Source organism: Tachypleus tridentatus, chromosome 2, assembly GCF_004210375.1.
Source record: "Tachypleus tridentatus isolate NWPU-2018 chromosome 2, ASM421037v1, whole genome shotgun sequence".
NCBI lineage: Eukaryota > Metazoa > Arthropoda > Merostomata > Xiphosura > Limulidae > Tachypleus > Tachypleus tridentatus.
In genome coordinates, this window is record NC_134826.1 from 145509435 (window position 1) to 145530221 (window position 20787).

Sequence of the window (20787 nt, forward strand, 5' to 3'; positions counted from 1 at the left end):
GAATAGCCCAAGAGTTCGTAGTGGATAGTGATAACTAGCTACATTTTCTCTTGTCTTGCACTGATAAATTAGGGTGTAGGTGGTTTCTATAGTAAAGCCACCTTGGGCTATCTATTGAGTCCTCCGAGGGGAATCGAACCCCTGATTTTAACGTTGTAAATCCGTAGACTTACCACTATACCAGCTATGGACGATAAATTAGGGACAGCTAGCGCAGATAGCTCTCGTGTAGCTTTGCGCAGAAATCAATACGAAACAAACAAACATGATCAAATATTTTGTTGTAGAAGGGTCCTTTCTTCTGGTAAGTGTCTCACAATTTGAGACTGTAACAACGGAACCATAGGGGTCTGTGAACATGACTCTTTAGTTCACATGCGCACAAAGTGCCATTAGGGTTGGAAATACAATAACACTATTTGTAGTTTCGTACTTGTACATGCAGCTATTACCGTAAAGATTAGTTATGAGTTCAGAATTAGATCCTATTTGTTAGAAACAGAGCAACATAGAAACATGCGATGTCAGAAACGTATTTTAACCAAAAACTTACTCAACGAACTAAATGTTCTTTAGTTTATTTAACATCTCTGAAACACGTTGTAAGCTGATGTGACTTAAAATATATGCACTGTTTTATTGATACACTTGTGTTTATCACAACTTCACTGACTTTCCTTTCTTATGATTATCAGTGTTTATTTTCTTTGGGATCACATAACACACGAAAGATAGAATGTAACAAGTCTTATATTATTATTTATATTGGAAGTAGAACCTAATAGGCTGATGTAATCTAGAACCTAATAGGTTGTGGTAATCTAGAACCCAATAGGTTATTGTAATCTAGAACCTAAAAGGTTGTTGTAAGCTAGAACCTAATAGGTTGTTGTAATCTAGAACCTAATAGGTTATCGTAATCTAGAACCCAACAGTTTATTGTAATCGCTGTTAACGAAGTTTGTTATCAACTGTTTTTGGTTTATTTTTGAATTTTGCGCAAAGCTACACGAGGGTTATTTGCACTCGCCGTCCCTAATTTCGCAGTATAAGACTCGAGGGAAGGCAGCTAATCATCACCACCCATCGCCGACTATTTGACTACCAACGAACAGTGGGATTGACCGCACATTATAACGCCTCCACAACTAAAAGGACGAGCATGTTTGGTGCGACGTGAAAGCGAACCCGCGCCCCTAGATTACTAGTCGAGTGCCTTAACCACCTGACCATGCCGAGACCGCCTTTTTCGTACCTTTACTGTAGTTGAAACATTCGTTTAAAAAACACACGTCGTTGTAAAAGTAGGTTGAACACCTGGAACATGAAACGTCACTGATTCGAATGTTTTCCAAAGCAGTGTTTTTGTTGTTTCCTGTCTGCCGATGAGAGATTCCACAGTAGAATAAGTAAAAATAATATATGAGAACTATTCTAGAACTCAACTCGATGAGTGTTTGTGTTTTTCTTATAACAAAACTATATCGGTTTGTCTGTTGTGTCCACCGAAGGGAATCGAACTCCTGATTGTAACGTTGTAAATCCGAAGACTTACCTCTGTCCGAATGGCCATGTGCTTAAGGCAGTCGACTCGTAATCCGAGGGTCGCAGGTTCGAATTCCCGTCACACCAAACATGCTCGCCCTTTCAGCCGTGTGGGGCGTTATAATGTGACGGTCAATCCCACTATTCGTTGGTGAAAGAGTAGCACAAGAATTGGATGTGGATGGTGATGACTAGCCGCCTTCCCTTTAGTCTTACTCTGCTAAATTAGGGACGGCTAGCGCAGATAGCCATTGTGTAGCTTTATGCGAAATTCAAAACAAAAAAACAATACCTCTGTCCCAGTGGGGGACCTGAGAAGTTGTATGAACTTTTCCTTTACATAAAAAGAAATTGCATGACTTATTTATTTAGGTTTATTTATCATTTGTTGTTGTTTTTCAATTTTCGCGCAAAGCTACGCGAGGATTATCTGCGCCAACATTCCTTAATTGAACAATGTAACACTAGAGAGGAGAAAACTAGTCATCACTGCCCACTACCAGCTCTTGGACTACTTTTTTACCAACGAATAATTGGATTTACCGTCATATTATAATACCCTCACAGATGAAAGCGCGAGCATATTCGGTTTGATTGTGATTCAAACCTATGACCCTTAGATTACGAGTCGAGTGCTCTAACCACCTGGCTGTGCTGGGGCCTTTTATTTATTGTCGATTGTTTATTCTGTTGTGAAGACGTTAATTCAGGTAAAATATTTCAATTATGAACTTTGAATATTTTCTTTAGACTGTCTTCAAGATATTTTGGAGAGGTAGAAGCAGACTTTACGTATTGTAACAATGCTACACAGTTATTCTGTTCAACAAATAATTGTTACGTAAGTTCTTCTCCCGGCTTAGACATTATTACGAATACACGTACAGTCTCTCTCCAGAAATAATTACATATAAACAAATCAGTTAATGATATTTATCATAAGATATTAATCTTAAGGGTTGTTTGTTTTTTGAATTTCGCACAAAGCTACTCGAGAGCTATCTGCGCCAGCCATATCTAATTTAGCAGTGTAAGACTAGAGGGAAGGCAGCTAATCATCACCACCCACCGCCAACTCTTGGGCTACTCTTTTACCAACGAATAGTGGGATTGACCGTCACATAATAACGCCCCCACGGCTGAAAGGGCAAGCATTTTTGGTGCGACCGGGATTCGAACCCGTGACCCTCAGATTACGAGTTGCACGCCTTAACACGCTTGGCCATGCCGGGCCATTTAATCTTAAGGTAAAAATTAGTTTTAAATTTAGTATACACAGAGTTATTTACAGATTATGGAAACGCATGTAAGTAAAATACATGTTCCTTGAGAACCCTAGAATGGTCTTAGAACTGCAGTCACACGATAGAGAACCATGTACCACACATATATGATAAAAATGGATCGCGACTTCCTGAAAGTCTCGGAATAGTACGTTAAACTTGATGCATTGGTTGATAAATTGGAGTAAATCTTGTCTCTATCAATGTTGTTTTCTGTTTCCATTGCTTGTTGATGACGCTGTTGAACACAAGAGAAGTGTGCACATTGTTATTTAATAATACTGTTGAACACAAGAGAAGTGTGCAAATTGTTATTTAATGACTCTGTTGAACACAAGAGAAATGTGCAAATTGTTATTTGATGACACTGTTGAACACAAGAGAAGTGTGCAAATTGTTATTTGATGACTCTGTTGAACACAAGAGAAGTGTGCAAATTGTTATTTGATGACACTGTTGAACACAAGAGAAGTGTGCAAATTGTTATTTGATGACTCTGTTGAACACAAGAGAAGTGTGCAAATTGTTATTTGATGACACTGTTGAACACAAGAGGAGTGTGCAAATTGTTATTTGATTATTCTGTTGAACACAAGAGAAGTGTGCAAATTGTTATTTGATTATTCTGTTGAACACAAGAGAAGTGTGCAAATTGTTATTTGATGATTCTGTTGAACACAAGAGAAGTGTGCAAATTGTTATTTGATGATTCTGTTGAACACAAGAGAAGTGTGCAAATTGTTATTTGATGACTCTGTTGAACACAAGAGAAGTGTGCAAATTGTTATTTGATGACTCTGTTGAACACAAGAGAAGTGTGCAAATTGTTATTTGATGACTCTGTTGAACACAAGAGAAGTGTGCAAATTGTTATTTGATGACACTGTTGAACACAAGAGAAGTGTCCACATTGTTATTAATGGCACTGTTGAACACAAGAGGAGTGTGCAAATTGTTATTTGATGATTCTGTTGAACACAAGAGAAGTGTGCAAATTGTTATTTGATGACACTGTTGAACACAAGAGGAGTGTGCAAATTGTTATTTGATGACACTGTTGAACACAAGAGAAGTGTCCACATTGTTATTAATGGCACTGTTGAACACAAGAGAAGTGTGCAAATTGTTATTTGATGATTCTGTTGAACACAAGAGAAGTGTGCAAATTGTTATTTGATGACTCTGTTGAACACAAGAGAAGTGTGCAAATTGTTATTTGATGACACTGTTGAACACAAGAGAAGTATGCAAATTGTTATTTGATGACTCTGTTGAACACAAGAGAAGTGTGCAAATTGTTATTTGATGACTCTGTTGAACACAAGAGAAGTGTGCAAATTGTTATTTGATGACACTGTTGAACACAAGAGAAGTGTCCACATTTTTATTAATGGCATTGTTGAACATAAGAGAAGTGTCCACATTGTTATTGATGGCACTGTTGAACATAAGAGAAGTGTCCACATTACAAAACGAGCGATCCGCTGAAAGATCAGTTTCGAAGTGTTTAGCTGCAGTGTCATTACATCTACATTAAGTACAGTTTTGTCTGCTATTACAAAATCAATTCCATCAAAGAGCTGCTTTAAAGCTTCAATGGAAGACAACTAGCCGCCTACAAACTGTTGAGGACATCGACTTCTAGTTCAACCTGTGGGATTCTGAAATGTCTGGCATAATGGGCAGGGACTTGTACTTCCCATTAATGTTAATTCCTCAGGCAAAGAAACATCCAACCCTTTTTACCTTAGAACCATCATCAGGGTAGGCTAGTGGGCCTTGCTCTTCAGAGTTTACTATTTCTTTAACTATCTTTCTTTCTCGTATTCTCATCATGTGAAAGTGCATCGGTTTGGTTTACATCCACAGTTTCACCCTTGTTGTGGTATTTCCACATTCTAACAAATATTTCGTTTTCAATTCTGATGTCGGCCTAAGTATGAGACATATCACTTATTTAATCTGTCTACAGGTCCATAATACTCAATTCTGATCACAGCAGTATCGGCCTAAGTATGAAACATATCACTTATTTAATCTGTCTACAGGTCCATAATACTCAATTCGATCATTCTTTAACTCTGTCTGATGCCCTGATACTTTTCGTTAATCGTTAATATTTCTGTGGACATGAGGCCTCCAATTTTAACTCTGTCATATGATGCTGATAGTCATAGATGGTTAGTTTCAATGGATTCTGCTTTCTTCATCCTCGTGTAACTTTTATGCACTACTTTAGTGGTTGCAATATCTTTTTTTTTTTCTCCTCTTTCTTGCTTTTTTTTTTTACAGAGTATGCGAATCTGTTTTCTCTGCTCCATAGAGTTCATTCATTTTCTATCAACAAAATGTTCACAATGCATTTTTCTTTTAGCTGTTTCATCTTCTAGAAACCTCCACTCTATTTCTGTCAGACCCGGCAAGGCCAAGTGGTTAAGGTGCTTTACTCGTAATCCGAGGTTCAAATTCCCGTCTTACCAAACATTCTCGCCCTTTCAGCCGTGGGGGCGTTATAAAGCGGCGGTCAATCCCACTATTAGTTGATGGAAGAGTAACCCAAGAGTTGGCAGTGGGTAATAATGACAAGCTGCCTTTCCTCTAGTCTTACACTTCTAAATTAGGGACGGCTAGCACAGATAGCCCTCGTGTAACTTGTCGAGAATTCAAAACAAACAAACTGTCTCTGTCATTTTTATCTGGTGCTATTTAACATTTTTTCTCCGTACTATATCGTCATAACAGAGTTTATGTATCAAACTTTTTTCTTGTAACTGTCGTCTTGCCTTTTCTGTCGTCAACACCTGGTAAGGTTGAAGAATTATTTTCTTCACATTCTGGGTTAACACTGTTTGAAGATATCCATGGGTTAACACTGTTTAAAGATATCCATGGGTTAACACTGTTTAAAGATATCCAGAACTCTTGTAGAAACTCAGCTGAAATAAAGCTACATTCTTCTTAGAACGTTATGTCTGGCCTGAGAAGGTAGAACATATCTTCAATGTCTTTATCAGTTGGGAAGCTGTCATGTGAAAACTCTATATTTTTAACTCCATCAGTTGTCTATAAAATCTTTTTGTTTCATGACCGTGTCACTCACAATGGTTTAGTTAATGTTAGAGCCTTTTTAAAGCCGGGTTAATTACCTGCAGATATGAAAACAAATTCACCACCACCAGTAGGGTATGATTCTGAGAAAGTGAAATTGATATTAAACGTATTTATGCTGTACTGGCAAGCTAAGCCTAATATAGTATTTATGCTGTACTGGCAAGCTAAGCCTAATATAGTATTTATGCTGTACTGGCAAGCTAAGCCTAATATCAACAAGACAGCCGCTATTGTATTACTTTCTACTTAATATTAGACCGTCACTCAGTCAGACGTTTCCAGATTTTCTCTACCTAGCATTCTGAAGACAGGTTTATATACACATATTTTTTAAACGTAACCATCTAGAACATAGCTACAATAGAAACACTAATAGTCGTTTATTGTAATTTGCCTCCGAATCTCGGCTATGTAGTATAGTACCTCACAAAAAATAATAATATTCAAAAGTTGTATTAAGTATAAGATATTGAAAGGTATTTAATAGTTAATTTTTGAGCATTCAGGGGATTAAAACGTGTTTTAAAGCGAAATAAACATATATTGTCTCAAACCTGACAACGGGGTAAAAAAATGACCAACGTAGAGAGAGCGTTAACCTCTTCCTGTTATTAAAATGTTGTTATTTTTTGTCATTGAATTAGGTTTTAGAATTTCGTCCAAAGCTACACGAGGGCTATCTGCGCTAGCCGTCCCTGATTTAGCAGTGTAAAGCTAGAGGGAAGGTAGCTAGTCATCACCACCCACCGCCAACTATTGGGCTACTCTTTTAAATAGATAATGAAATTAACCCTACTGCTGAAAGGGCGAGTATGTTTAGTGTGACGAAGATTCGAATCCTCGGATTACGTGTCGAGCGCTTTAACACCAGCGAATGCCGGGTCTTGTCATTAAAATGACGAACACCATGTGTTTTTGGAGTATCGACCAAATATTTCTCAATTTGTTTTTTGAAATTAACACCATTTCCTGCTTTACCACCCTAAAACTCATTCGTTGGTCGTTTGTAACATAAGTTCGCGCAAAGCTTCACACGTGGACTGTTCATTCACAGGATTCGCAGACCGGGCACGCTAAACCAAGAGAAACACACCTATCCCCTCAACAGATTATGTATTGTCTGTTTTGAACAATGCTATCAACACAGCTTTCCAGTGAACAAATAGCAAGCGTCCTTTACACTCTAGCACGCAGACGTTGCTTGTGTTATCTATAATTTCGAACTTCTAAAGTTATAACTGTCCTACTACTGCTTGAAAAATAGCTGAACCTCAGAGCACATCCACGTGTCACAGTTACATGGACAATTGGAGATAATTTAACAGCTGTGTGGCTTGTAATGGTTTCTTTATTCGCCGTATGTTTCATTTGCAACTCAAAATGATGTATTTTGAGTAGAGCTCCGGTGCTACAGAGTGAGATCAGAAACTTCACTCGAATTATTAATGTGTTTTCTCAACTGTTACTCGAGCTATTATAAAACTATTTTGAAACCGCAGTAACAATACTCTAATAGATATTTCTCTTGTTGTGCGATGAAGTAAAACTTCTGCAGTCAATATAACGTTTCCGAGATGAAACTGCCTCGTATATTTGACAAAGCTAGAATATTTCTACTATTTTTAACAATTGTTATTATTTTAGCTTCGTTTTTGTCGTTTTCTATCCATATCGATTTTCACATCCGTCCCTCGAATTTCCACTTTAGACAATCCGGTGATTTGGTTCAGTCTTCAAAAGATCCAGGATCAACAGGTGAACCTCATGGAGAATCAGGAGCAGCTGTGAAAACAGTCTTGTTATGGACGACTTTCTTCTCTGAAAAAGATTATCTTCCTTCGACGGATAAGATGCAGTGTACTGAACGTAGGTGTTCGCTAACATCCAATCGTCGAGTTCTGAATCAAAGTGATGCATTAGTGTTTCATTGGGCAGATTATCTGTTCAACGATATTCCAGCCATTCGGTTGTCCCATCAACGATGGATTTTATTCGTCCTGGAATCCCCACACAACACGGGATCCTTGGATCACTTTAACGACATGATAAACTGGACCGCTACCTTCCGCCTAGATTCGGACATAGTAACTCCGTACGGTCACGTTCAAAAAACTACCAATCGTAGCGTTACCTTGGAACCCGTGTCTCGTGACCACGCTTCGAATAAAACCAAGATGGTGGTCTGGTTTGTGAGCAACTGTAAAACTGTTGGAAATCGAGAAGGTTACGTCAGCGAATTGAAGCAATACGTGCCCGTGGACGTATACGGATTATGTGGAGAAAAGTTGCCAACCAAGGATGTCTAAGGTTTGTTATAACGATGTAGCCAGAGAATATCGGTTTTATTTATCTTTTGAAAATTCCATTTGTCAAGACTACGTCACAGAGAAATTCTTTCACATTTTACAAACAGATATGGTCCCGGTAGTGTTCGGTGGTGGGAACTACAGCGAACTAGCTCCACCTAAATCCTTTATTAATGCTCTGGAATTTGCGACACCTAAAGATCTAGCTGATTATTTAATATATTTATCACAGAACACTACTGAATATAACAGTTATTTTAGGTGGAAACAGATGCATGCCATGGGTGGCTATCACTGGGTGTGTGAATTATGCCGGAAGCTTCACGACTCGACAGAAGGGCCCTCTACCTACCAAGAAATTGATAAGTGGTGGAAAACGCAAGCCAGTTGTAAAAGTTGGAGCAAAGCCCAAGGCCTTCTATCTGTTTGATTTTGCTAAGAATTACGAAAGAAGTTTAGGTAAATACTACAAACATGTTAAAAAACATGGTCGATCTCAGGTTACTTATACGTCATTGGTACTTACGTAGTGTAACTCTATACAGCGTTAATTGCTTAAATGAAATGCATTGTAACCAAATACATTTATTTAAAGTACTTCCCTCATGAAATGTAGTTCAACGATTACCTAAACCTGCTCTAGCATATCAGCTTCATGAATATATTTTTCTAAGTTAAAAACAAAAGAAAGAAAACGCCACCACGCTGTCTTTTACAGTTTTGATTTCTATCTAAATTAAATATTTCAAAATATATAACGTTTTATTGCCGTGGACTTTTCAAAGCATTTACTGCTTGCGTTACAGTAGTTGTCTTTTTTGTTGTTGCGTACAAAATGACACAAGCAAAGAACTTGCAACAATTTTGAACAAAAACAAAACATTCCGATCGTAATACTGCAGTTCCTGCTGGTGCAGCGGTAAGTCTGCGGATTTACAGCGCTAAAACCAGCGGTTCGATTCCCTTCGGTGGATTCAGCAGATAGCCCGCTGTGGCATTGCTAAAGAAAACACAAACAAGCAATACTTTAGTAAGTTAACTGAAACTCGTGAAGTAGTTACACCTAAATATGGAGTTGGTTCGTTTGTATTTTTTTCAGAATTTTCGCGCAAAACTACACAGAATTTTTTTTTCATACAGCTGCCTTTAATTATCTACAGAAAGGCTTGAGAGAAGGTAGATATGTAACCTTACCCTCAGCCAATTCTTGAGCTACGCCTTTTTGGCCAAACAGTGGGATTTAACCATCACTATTATGGGATACCCACGCCCCTCACAGTGTAGAGGTGAGGCCTAACAGCAATTGATTATCACTGGACATCAGTTCATATTGTTTCGCATTACTAAATGTAGAGTGCCTACACTACAACCTTTGCTGAAATTTAATTTATATAATTTTTAATTTTAATATAGTGATAATTTCATTTGTCTAACACATTTGGCCAATCGTATAACAGTGTAGTTTATTCTTTAACCAATGACATCATCATTTGTTGCTATGACGTTCATAAATTTTACATGCATTTTGTCTGAGGCTTATGTGTTCAACTGTGATTCGCAGGCATCTGACAGATGGTACGCAGAAAGGATTTTGTTTGTTTGTTTTGAATTTCGCACAAAGCTACTCGAGGGCTATCTGCGCTAGCCGTTCCTAATTTAGCAGTGTAAGACTAGAGGGAAGGCAGCTAGTCATCACCACCCACCGCCAACTCTTGGGCTACTCTTTTTATCAACGAATAGTGGGATTGACCGTCACATTATAACGCCCCCACGGCTGAAAGGGCGAGCATGCTTGGCGCGACTGGGATGCGCGTAGAAAGGACGCGGTAATATATTGTATAGATCTCATTGTGAGCTTTCCACGTACAGAAAAGAATAAAAATATTATGGTGGTTGACATATAATATTGCTTTAAAATAACAATGAAGTGCTTTTGTTTAAGTAGCCTGCACTTCGGGTATAATGTCTGATATATATGTTTGTATTATATACTAAATTAAAAAAAAAAATTGAGCCTAAAAGCTCGAACCTTAATTAACAATTGCTAAAAATAGTGCAAATTTCGACCTATTTTAAAGATTTGAAGTAAAACTTTAAAAGTCCAGTCATCTCTATCGAATACGATTCAACGTCTACTTTAAATATTGAACATTGTGTTTACATAAAAATGGCCGTACGTTCGAATCCCCGTCACATCAAACGTACTCGCCCTTTCAGCCGTGGGAGCGTTATAACATTCGATCAATTTCACCACCCATTGAAAAGAATAGCCCAAGAGTTGGCGGTGGGTGGTTATGACTAACTGCCTTCCCTTACCCTGCTAAATTAGGGACTGCTAGCCCTCGAGTAGCTTTGCGCAAACTTCAAGGTAAAAAAACAAGTAATAAAAATGTACCCCCACCCTACTGACACAGCTGTATGCCTGTGGACTCAAACCGCTAGAAACCGAGCTTCGATACCCATTGTGAGCAGAGCACAGATAGCCCACTGTGTAGCTTGGTGCTTAATTCCAAAACAAACAAAATGCATAACAATGAAGATAACTAAACAATAATTTTCATTAGACATATCACTTGCAGTTAAAGTTTTTTCGACAGAATTATCTTGATTAGAGAATTACAGAAATGGACCTCGTTAAGCCTAGTAATGGCGACTTGAATATCATGATTTAATAATAGGTTGCTTATTATTAAACCGAATACAATATTCAGTGTATCGCTATACTCACACACGTCTATATTTCAGTCCACGATCTACTAATTAGAAGCGATATATAACAAGAAATACTTCCAGGTTCATTTTCAGCACAATTACTAAGCCTAAATGAACACCAATATTTGTTCCTCTTAATGACATTTTTTTACTATACACGATATAAGTTCTGGTGTGAAAATATTTTATATTGGCGTGTCAGTTAAAGGACAGCATCTGAAGTACAGATCCCCAAATGGGCCAACGGTAAACTGCCGGGGGTTAGATCCCCTCACTGTAAATGGAGCGCCGATAAACCATTGTGTAGGCATACATTAAAACCAAAATTACCAAGAGACATCACCACCTTCTTATTTTACAAAAAAAGTTATTTATCGAGAAATTATTTTTCATTGGTTTAAAACAAACAGCACTAGAACATTTGCTATTATGTTTCCACCAACTTATCTTCATCCTAACACATTAATTTTCTGTTTTAAAATTACATATTGTGAATTATTCTTTCTGTAGGCATTTGTATGGTGTCTAACAAGATGTTTGTCTGTTTGTTTGGAAATTTCGCACAAAGCTACTCGAGGGCTATCTGTGCTAGCCGTCCCTAATTTAGCAGTGTAAGACTAGAGGGAATGCAGCTAGTCATCACCACCCACCGCCAACTCTTGGGCTACTCTTTACCAACGAATAGTGGGATTGACCGTCACATTATACACCCCCACGGCTGGGAGGGTAAGCATGTTTAGCGTGACGCGGGCGCGAACCCGCGACCCTCGGATTACGAGTCGCACGCCTTACGCGCTAGGCCATGCCGGGCCCTAACAAGATGTATGATATTTTGGTGTATGGTGTCTAACAATATGTACGATATGTTGGTGTATGGTGTCTAACAATATGTATGATATTTTGGTGTCTGGTGTCTAACAAGATGTATGATATTTTGGTGTCTGGTGTCTAACAAGATGTACGATATTTTCGTGTATGGTGTCTAACAATATGTACGATATTTTGGTGTCTGGTGTCTAACAAGATGTATGATATTTTGGTGTATGGTGTCTAACAATATGTACGATATTTTGGTGTATGGTGTCTAACAAGAGGTATGATATTTTGGTGTATGGTGTCTAACAAGATGTACGATATTTTGGTGTATGGTGTCTAACAAGATGTATGATATTTTGGTGTCTGGTGTCTAACAAGATGTACGATATTTTCGTGTATGGTGTCTAACAATATGTACGATATGTTGGTGTCTGGTGTCTAACAATATGTATGATATTTTGGAGTCTGGTGTCTAACAAGATGTATGATATTTTGGTGTCTGGTGTCTAACAAGATGTATGATATTTTGGTGTATGGTGTCTAACAATATGTACGATATTTTCGTGTATGGTGTCTAACAATATATACGATATTTTGGTGTCTGGTGTCTAACAAGATGTACGATATTTTGGTGTATGGTGTCTAACAATATGTATGATATTTTGGAGTCTGGTGTCTAAAATTATGTACGATATGTTGGTGTATGGTGTCTAACAATATGTATGATATTTTGGTGTCTGGTGTCTAACAAGATGTATGATATTTTGGTGTCTGGTGTCTAACAAGATGTATGATATTTTGGTGTATGGTGTCTAACAATATGTACGATATTTTCGTGTATGGTGTCTAACAATATGTATGATATTTTGGTGTATGGTGTCTAACAATATGTACGATATGTTGGTGTATGGTGTCTAACAATATGTATGATATTTTGGTGTCTGGTGTCTAACAAGATGTATGATATTTTGGTGTATGGTGTCTAACAATATGTACGATATTTTGGTGTCTGGTGTCTAACAATATGTATGATATTTTGGTGTATGGTGTCTAACAATATGTATACTTTTAGCTTCAGTAGGTTAATTCCTGGTGTCCTCCAAATATTACTTATTAAAAATTCTGGACAAAAATTAATGGCATTTTTTCTGGTATAATTGACATATAAATGGTTTAAAGTCACCATCGAAACTCACTCCTGTCGTGACTACTAAGGATTCCCAACGGACACAGTTCGGAAATCAAAATCACTGTGGTTCCCTTGTAAAGTGGAGGGTCGGGACAATTTCCCACTGTGCCACTCCTGTTTAACAGGGCAAAGTATAGAGCGTGCAAGAGTTAGTTAAAACCACCAAAGTCTCTATCGCATAAAAACGATACGCTGTTGCGTGATAACAAACACTGATAATCTAGAGAATGTTTATCTAATCCTAGGTACTTGTGGCTATGGAATAGAAAACGTTTCATTACATGTTTGTCTCTTTATTTGTTCACTTCAGATATTCATGCACAGATATCCGAAGAACCTCTGTACTAGCATCCCCTCATTTTGAACTGATAGACTGTTACGCATATTGTGAGGGTACATCCATGGGGTACAGAAAATCGACAGGAAAGTTCGTATTTATAGTTTTTAGAGCATACAAACTATGACTGAACGTATAAATTGAAACATAAATGAGTTTTTAAAAACTTCTGTGCACACTGTTTATACGCAAATAGAGCCTACCGTACACCTGATACTACTGTTAAATAATACAGTCATAACGATTGAGATGTACAGCCTATAACAATGGTTCTTACCTTCTTCATCGTCTTATCCCCAGAGACTCTCCAGAGTATTACCGTGACCCCTATAATAATTTTTTTAATGGTGAACTTTGCGTAAAGGTAGAATAACACAAAACTGTATAAAGATCCTAATTTTTTAAAAATGTTACAAATAAATGAGCTTGAGAAATGCTACAAGTGCTAAACAAATACAAAATCCATGGAATTACTCAACAGCATGCAAAACCTACTGATTCACTCAGTGTGAGGGTTAATATAATATATATATATATATATACAAGGAGAAATATTGCTAAATACAATGGAAACTTTGATATTTAAATTTTAAGTTCGATGTATTAATATTATATAGCTAAAATGTAGACAATTCTAAACGTTGCAATATATGAAAATTTTTACTCAAAATTAGACAGGTGGTTGCGCAACAAGCATCTCGACGTGGTTCAACTGCAGCACTTCGTGTTTCTCATTGGTGGGCAGTTACAGACACTTGCCACAAAAACTACAAACTGCTCCGTGATTTCCCCAATAATTCTCAAACCTTCCGTGACCCCCGAGAAACTTCAAACGACCCCCAGGTTAAGAACCACTGACCAAGGTGATTGTAGTGACAAAATGTACAAATGGCGCGTGATAAAGGTAAAACTAATGCGGCAATGGAACAGTAAGAAGATAGCCAGTCTAAAGCACCCATTATCAGCTCCTGGCCTAGTCTAACGCATAGAGAAATTTGACTGTTACTTCTATAACACATACGTCCACAAATTGCGGAGTACGAGTTTAAGAGAACGAGATGTGAACCATAGTCCATTGGATTCTGGCGTGTTAACCATTGGAACGTGCCCGAACATGTTTTTACGTACTGATGTTGTTAAAACATATTCACGAGCGGGAAAAACAAATGTTTCTTGGGGGTAGTGGAGGGCTCCAGGTTGAATAAGGTTTAAACATGGTGGTTGTACGGGATCGGAGAGATGATGTAAGAAAACCTGGCATTTATAGACCTCAAATACAGTAATTCCTAAAATATACATTAGTAAAATGTGGACGTGTGTCAGAGTTGGATTATAAACCGGAATTAATCTGATCTTCTGAAAGTTTCTTTAATTAAAGCATTGGATTCGCATGGTGGATTTCATGTATCCACTACTGTTTTGTTTGTTTGTTGTTTGTTTTTGAATTCTGCACAAAGCTACACGAGGGCTAACTGCGCTAGCCGTCCATACTTTCGCAGTGTAAGACAGAAGGGAAGGCAGCTAGTCATCACCACCAACCGCCAAACCTGGGGCTACTCTTTTACCAACCAATAGTGGGGTTCACCGTCACATTATAACGCCCCCATGGCTGAAAGGGCGAGCATGTTTGGTTCGACAGCGATTCAAACCCGCGATCCTCAGATTAGGACTTGAGCGCCTTAACCACCTGGCCAAACCGGGCGCATTAGTATTTTTATGGAACAAAAGACATTTTTAAACACTAAATTCTAAAGACGAATGTTGTGCGCAAACCTACATTTTCTTGGAATGTGTGTGTCGTATCATCTTAAAATCGAACCCTTGATTTTAAAATTGTAAATATCACAACGAAACATTCTTAGAATCTACGACTTTTTTTAAAGACTAGACTCTCTATTTAGATGTGTTATACAAACTAACACTTTCATGACATATATGACATTTTCTAAACACTAGATTTTATACTTTAGTGATGTATATGCATCGTGGCACTTTCATGGCACATAAAAGGATTCCAAAGCCTAAATAATATTCATGTCTTTTAAATGAGGTGCGTTTGGCTTATAGGATATCTTATTATATCTAATTTGTTAATATAGTGTAAATTCTATGGAACGGGTCTTTATTATTCAATTGTTCGAATAGTATGTAAATTACATGGACTGATGTATCAGTTACATAACTTTTACTGACTGGATCTAAGTTCTAATGTGTTAATGTTACATAAATTATGTTAATTGAGTCTAACGTATAACGTATTAACATTGTATAACTTTTACGAATTAGATCTACATTCTAACGTGTTAATATTATCTCTGTGTTAGGCCTAAATTATGTTGCGTTTTATCACACGTTAACAATACAAATGCAGTATTTATAAAACAAAGACTATTACGAAAATGTTGGTGACACGGTTATAGTAAAAAGTTCTAAATTGTATTATTTTTAAATAACCGTTTCTACATACGTCTAATATCTGTTTTGTAATACTAAGAATGCTGGCTAAGTTTTAATATCTGTTTTGTAATACTAAGAATGCTGGCTAAGTTTTAATATCTGTTTTGTAATACTAAGAATGCTGGCTAAGTTTTAATATCTGTTTTGTAATACTAAGAACGCTGGCTAAGTTTTAATATCTGTTTTGTAATACTAGGAATGCTGGCTAAGTTTTAGTATCTGTTTTGTAATACTAGGAATGCTGGCTAAGTTTTAATATCTGTTTTGTAATACTAGGAATACTGGCTAAGTTTTAATATCTGTTTTGTAATACTAGGAATGCTGGCTAAGTGTTAATATCTGTTTTGTAATACTAAGAATGCTGGCTAAGTGTTAATATCTGTTTTGTAATACTAAGAATGCTGGCTAAGTTTTAATATCTGTTTTGTAATACTAAGAATGCTGGCTAAGTTTTAATATCTGTTTTGTAATACTAAGAATGCTGGCTAAGTTTTAATATCTGTTTTGTAATACTAAGAATGCTGGCTAAGTTTTAATATCTGTTTTGTAATACTAAGAATGCTGGTTAAGTTTTAATATCTGTTTTGTAATACTAAGAATGCTGGCTAAGTTTTAATATCTGTTTTGTAATACTAAGAATGCTGGCTAAGTTTTAATATCTGTTTTTAATACTAAGAATGCTGGCTAAGTTTTAATATCTGTTTTGTAATACTAGGAATGCTGGCTAAGTTTTTAATATCTGTTTTGTAATACTAGGAATGCTGGCTAAGTTTTAATATCTGTTTTGTAATACTAAGAATGCTGGCTAAGTTTTAATATCTGTTTTGTAATACTAGGAATGCTGGCTAAGTTTTAATATCTGTTTTGTAATACTAGGAATGCTGGCTAAGTTTTAATATCTGTTTTGTAATACTAGGAATGCTGGCTAAGTTTTAATATCTGTTTTGTAATACTAAGAATGCTGGCTAAGTTTTAATATCTGTTTTGTAATACTAAGAATGCTGGCTAAGTGTTAATATCTGTTTTGTAATACTAAGAATGCTGGCTAAGTTTTAATATCTGTTTTGTAATACTAAGAATGCTGGCTAAGTGTTAATATCTGTTTTGTAATACTAAGAATGCTGGCTAAGTGTTAATATCTGTTTTGTAATACTAAGAATGCTGGCTAAGTTTTAATATCTGTTTTGTAATACTAAGAATGCTGGCTAAGTTTTAATATCTGTTTTGTAATACTAAGAATGCTGGCTAAGTGTTAATATCTGTTTTGTAATACTAAGAATGCTGGCTAAGTTTTAATATCTGTTTTGTAATACTAAGAATGCTGGCTAAGTTTTAATATCTGTTTTGTAATACTAAGAATGCTGGCTAAGTTTTAATATCTGTTTTGTAATACTAGGAATGCTGGCTAAGTTTTAATATCTGTTTTGTAATACTAAGAATGCTGGCTAAGTTTTAATATCTGTTTTGTAATACTAAGAATGCTGGCTAAGTTTTAATATCTGTTTTGTAATACTAAGAATGCTGGCTAAGTTTTAATATCTGTTTTGTAATACTAGGAATGCTGGCTAAGTTTTAATATCTGTTTTGTAATACTAAGAATGCTGGCTAAGTGTTAATATCTGTTTTGTAATACTAAGAATGCTGGCTAAGTTTTAATATCTGTTTTGTAATACTAAGAATGCTGGCTAAGTTTTAATATCTGTTTTGTAATACTAAGAATGCTGGCTAAGTTTTAATATCTGTTTTGTAATAACTAGGAATGCTGGCTAAGTTTTAATATCTGTTTTGTAATACTAGGAACACTGGCTAAGTTTTAATATCTGTTTTGTAATACTAGGAATGCTGGCTAAGTGTTAATATCTGTTTTGTAATACTAAGAATGCTGGCTAAGTTTTAATATCTGTTTTGTAATACTAAGAATGCTGGCTAAGTTTTAATATCTGTTTTGTAATACTAAGAATGCTGGCTAAGTTTTAATATCTGTTTTGTAATACTAAGAATGCTGGCTAAGTTTTAATATCTGTTTTTGTAATACTAAAGAATGCTGGCTAAGTTTTAATATCTGTTTTGTAATACTAAGAATGCTGGCTAAGTTTTAATATCTGTTTTGTAATACTAAGAATGCTGGCTAAGTTTTAATATCTGTTTTGTAATACTAAGAATGCTGGCTAAGTTTTAATATCTGTTTTGTAATACTAAGAATGCTGGCTAAGTTTTAATATCTGTTTTGTAATACTAGGAATGCTGGCTAAGTTTTAATATCTGTTTTGTAATACTAGGAATGCTGGCTAAGTTTTAATATCTGTTTTGTAATACTAAGAATGCTGGCTAAGTGTTAATATCTGTTTTGTAATACTAAGAATGCTGGCTAAGTTTTAATATCTGTTTTGTAATACTAAGAATGCTGGCTAAGTTTTAATATCTGTTTTGTAATACCTAAGAATGCTGGCTAAGTGTTAATATCTGTTTTGTAATACTAAGAATGCTGGCTAAGTTTTAATATCTGTTTTGTAATACTAAGAATGCTGGCTAAGTTTTAATATCTGTTTTGTAATACTAAGAATGCTGGCTAAGTTTTAATATCTGTTTTGTAATACTAGGAATGCTGGCTAAGTTTTAATATCTGTTTTGTAATACTAAGAATGCTGGCTAAGTTTTAATATCTGTTTTGTAATACTAAGAATGCTGGCTAAGTTTTAATATCTGTTTTGTAATACTACTAAGAATGCTGGCTAAGTTTTAATATCTGTTTTGTAATACTAATAATGCTGGCTAAGTTTTAATATCTGTTTTGTAATACTAGGAATGCTGGCTAAGTTTTAATATCTGTTTGTAATACTAAGAATGCTGGCTAAGTGTTAATATCTGTTTTGTAATACTAAGAATGCTGGCTAAGTTTTAATATCTGTTTTGTAATACCAAGAATGCTGGCTAAGTTTTAATATCTGTTTTGTAATACTAAGAATGCTGGCTAAGTGTTAATATCTGTTTTGTAATACCAAGAATGCTGGCCAAGTTTTAATATCTGTTTTGTAATACTAAGAATGCTGGCTAAGTTTTAATATCTGTTTTGTAATACTAAGAATGCTGGCTAAGTTTTAATATCTGTTTTGTAATACTAGGAATGCTGGCTAAGTTTTAATATCTGTTTGTAATACTAAGAATGCTGGCTAAGTTTTAATATCTGTTTTGTAATACTCAAGAATGCTGGCTAAGTTTTAATATCTGTTTTGTAATACCAAGAATGCTGGCTAAGTTTTAATATCTGTTTTGTAATACCAAGAATGCTGGCTAAGTTTTAATATCTGTTTTGTAATACCAGGAATGCTGGCTAAGTTTTAATATCTGTTTTGTAATACTAAGAATGCTGGCTAAGTTTTAACATCTGTTTGTAATACTAAGAATGCTGGCTAAGTGTTAATATCTGTTTTGTAATACCAAGAATGCTGGCTAAGTGTTAATATCTGTTTTGTAATACCAAGAATGCTGGCTAAGTTTTAATATCTGTTTTGTAATACTAAGAATGCTGGCTAAGTTTTAATATCTGTTTTGTAATACCAAGAATGCTGGCTAAGTTTTAATATCCGTTTTGTAATACTAGGAATGCTGGCTAAGTTTTAATATCCTGTTTTGTAATACCAAGAATGCTGGCTAAGTTTTAATATCTGTTTTGTAATACTAAGAATGCTGGCTAAGTTTTAATATCTGTTTTGTAATACTAAGAATGCTGGCTAAGTTTTAATATCTGTTTTGTAATACTAAGAATGCTGGCTAAGTTTTAATATCTGTTTTGTAATACTAGGAATGCTGGCTAAGTTTTAATATCTGTTTTGTAATACTAAGAATGCTGGCTAAGTTTTAATATCTGTTTTGTAATACTAAGAATGCTGGCTAAGTTTTAATATCTGTTTGTAATACTAAGAATGCTGGCTAAGTTTTAATATCTGTTTTGTAATACTAAGAATGCTGGCTAAGTTTTAATATCTGTTTTGTAATACTAAGAATGCTGGCTAAGTTTTAATTAAATTATGATCACATCTTGTGTAGTTTATCTTGTCTAAATTTACACATTTTTCACATGAACCGGGCATTGTTCTAAATATTTTTTTTCAATGAACCGGGCATTGTTCTAAGTATATTTTTCAATGAACCGGGCATTGTTCTAAATATTTTTTTTCACATGAACCGGGCATTGTTCTAAATATTTTTTTTCCACATAACCGCATGAAACAGCTATTCTTTTCTTGTACTGAAACTTTACATCACGATATATTGAGAACAAACCACAGAACTAATTATAAAATATGCGGAGATTCATGAATGTAACTGAAACCTAATGTTTAATATAATATACTGAGCTTTATATATATATATGTATTGAAAGAAAATCTATTTTTAATGCAGTATCGGGTCGACTTTAATGCTTGGAATTTCAATACTTAGATGAACAGACAATTATGCTAAAAAAATATCATTTTTATCTCGTACACGAAGTCAAGTACGTTTATAATAATATTCCTCGCATCAGTTGATTGTACTCAAAAAGTTCAAGCGGGTGTTAACTCTACCGAAATTTCTATTAGATAAGGTCGAATTTGTAGGGTTAATGAAATGTGATATTTTCATAATGGGAAATAGAGAGTTCGATGAAGCGAGTTTTAAAACTATTTTTTACCTACGTGGTCCAAGTCCTGTAAAGAATTTACCACATTAAGCGGCGTTATAAGTGGACACATCAAGAACGCAGTATGTAAACCTGAGCATTATTCATCGATTACAACTAAAATTTGACTTACTTAAAATATATACTGCCATCTACAATCTCGAGATTACTGGATTAGTACGAGATTTATCTTGAAAATAATACGTAAAGTCAAGGTTGGTTGTTTTGGAAGTAAGGTCAAAACGACACAAAGGGCTTTCTGTGCTCTGCTAGTACGGTTGTTGAAACCCGGTTTGTAGCGGGCGAGTCTGTGGACATGTGGTTGTACCACTGGGGAGACGTGCAGCTGAGATTCGTGCATAATGTTT

General features: G+C 35.6%; 1 protein-coding gene and 1 pseudogene across 3 annotated transcripts in view; one reads left to right on the forward strand and one right to left on the reverse strand.

The window, feature by feature from the left end:
* Nucleotides 1-20787, reverse strand: part of LOC143245306 (uncharacterized) — a 355844-nt gene that overhangs the window by 78498 nt on the left and 256559 nt on the right. The gene's annotated exons all lie outside the window — the stretch shown is intronic.
* Nucleotides 7135-9127, forward strand: LOC143236696 (alpha-(1,3)-fucosyltransferase C-like; annotated as a pseudogene).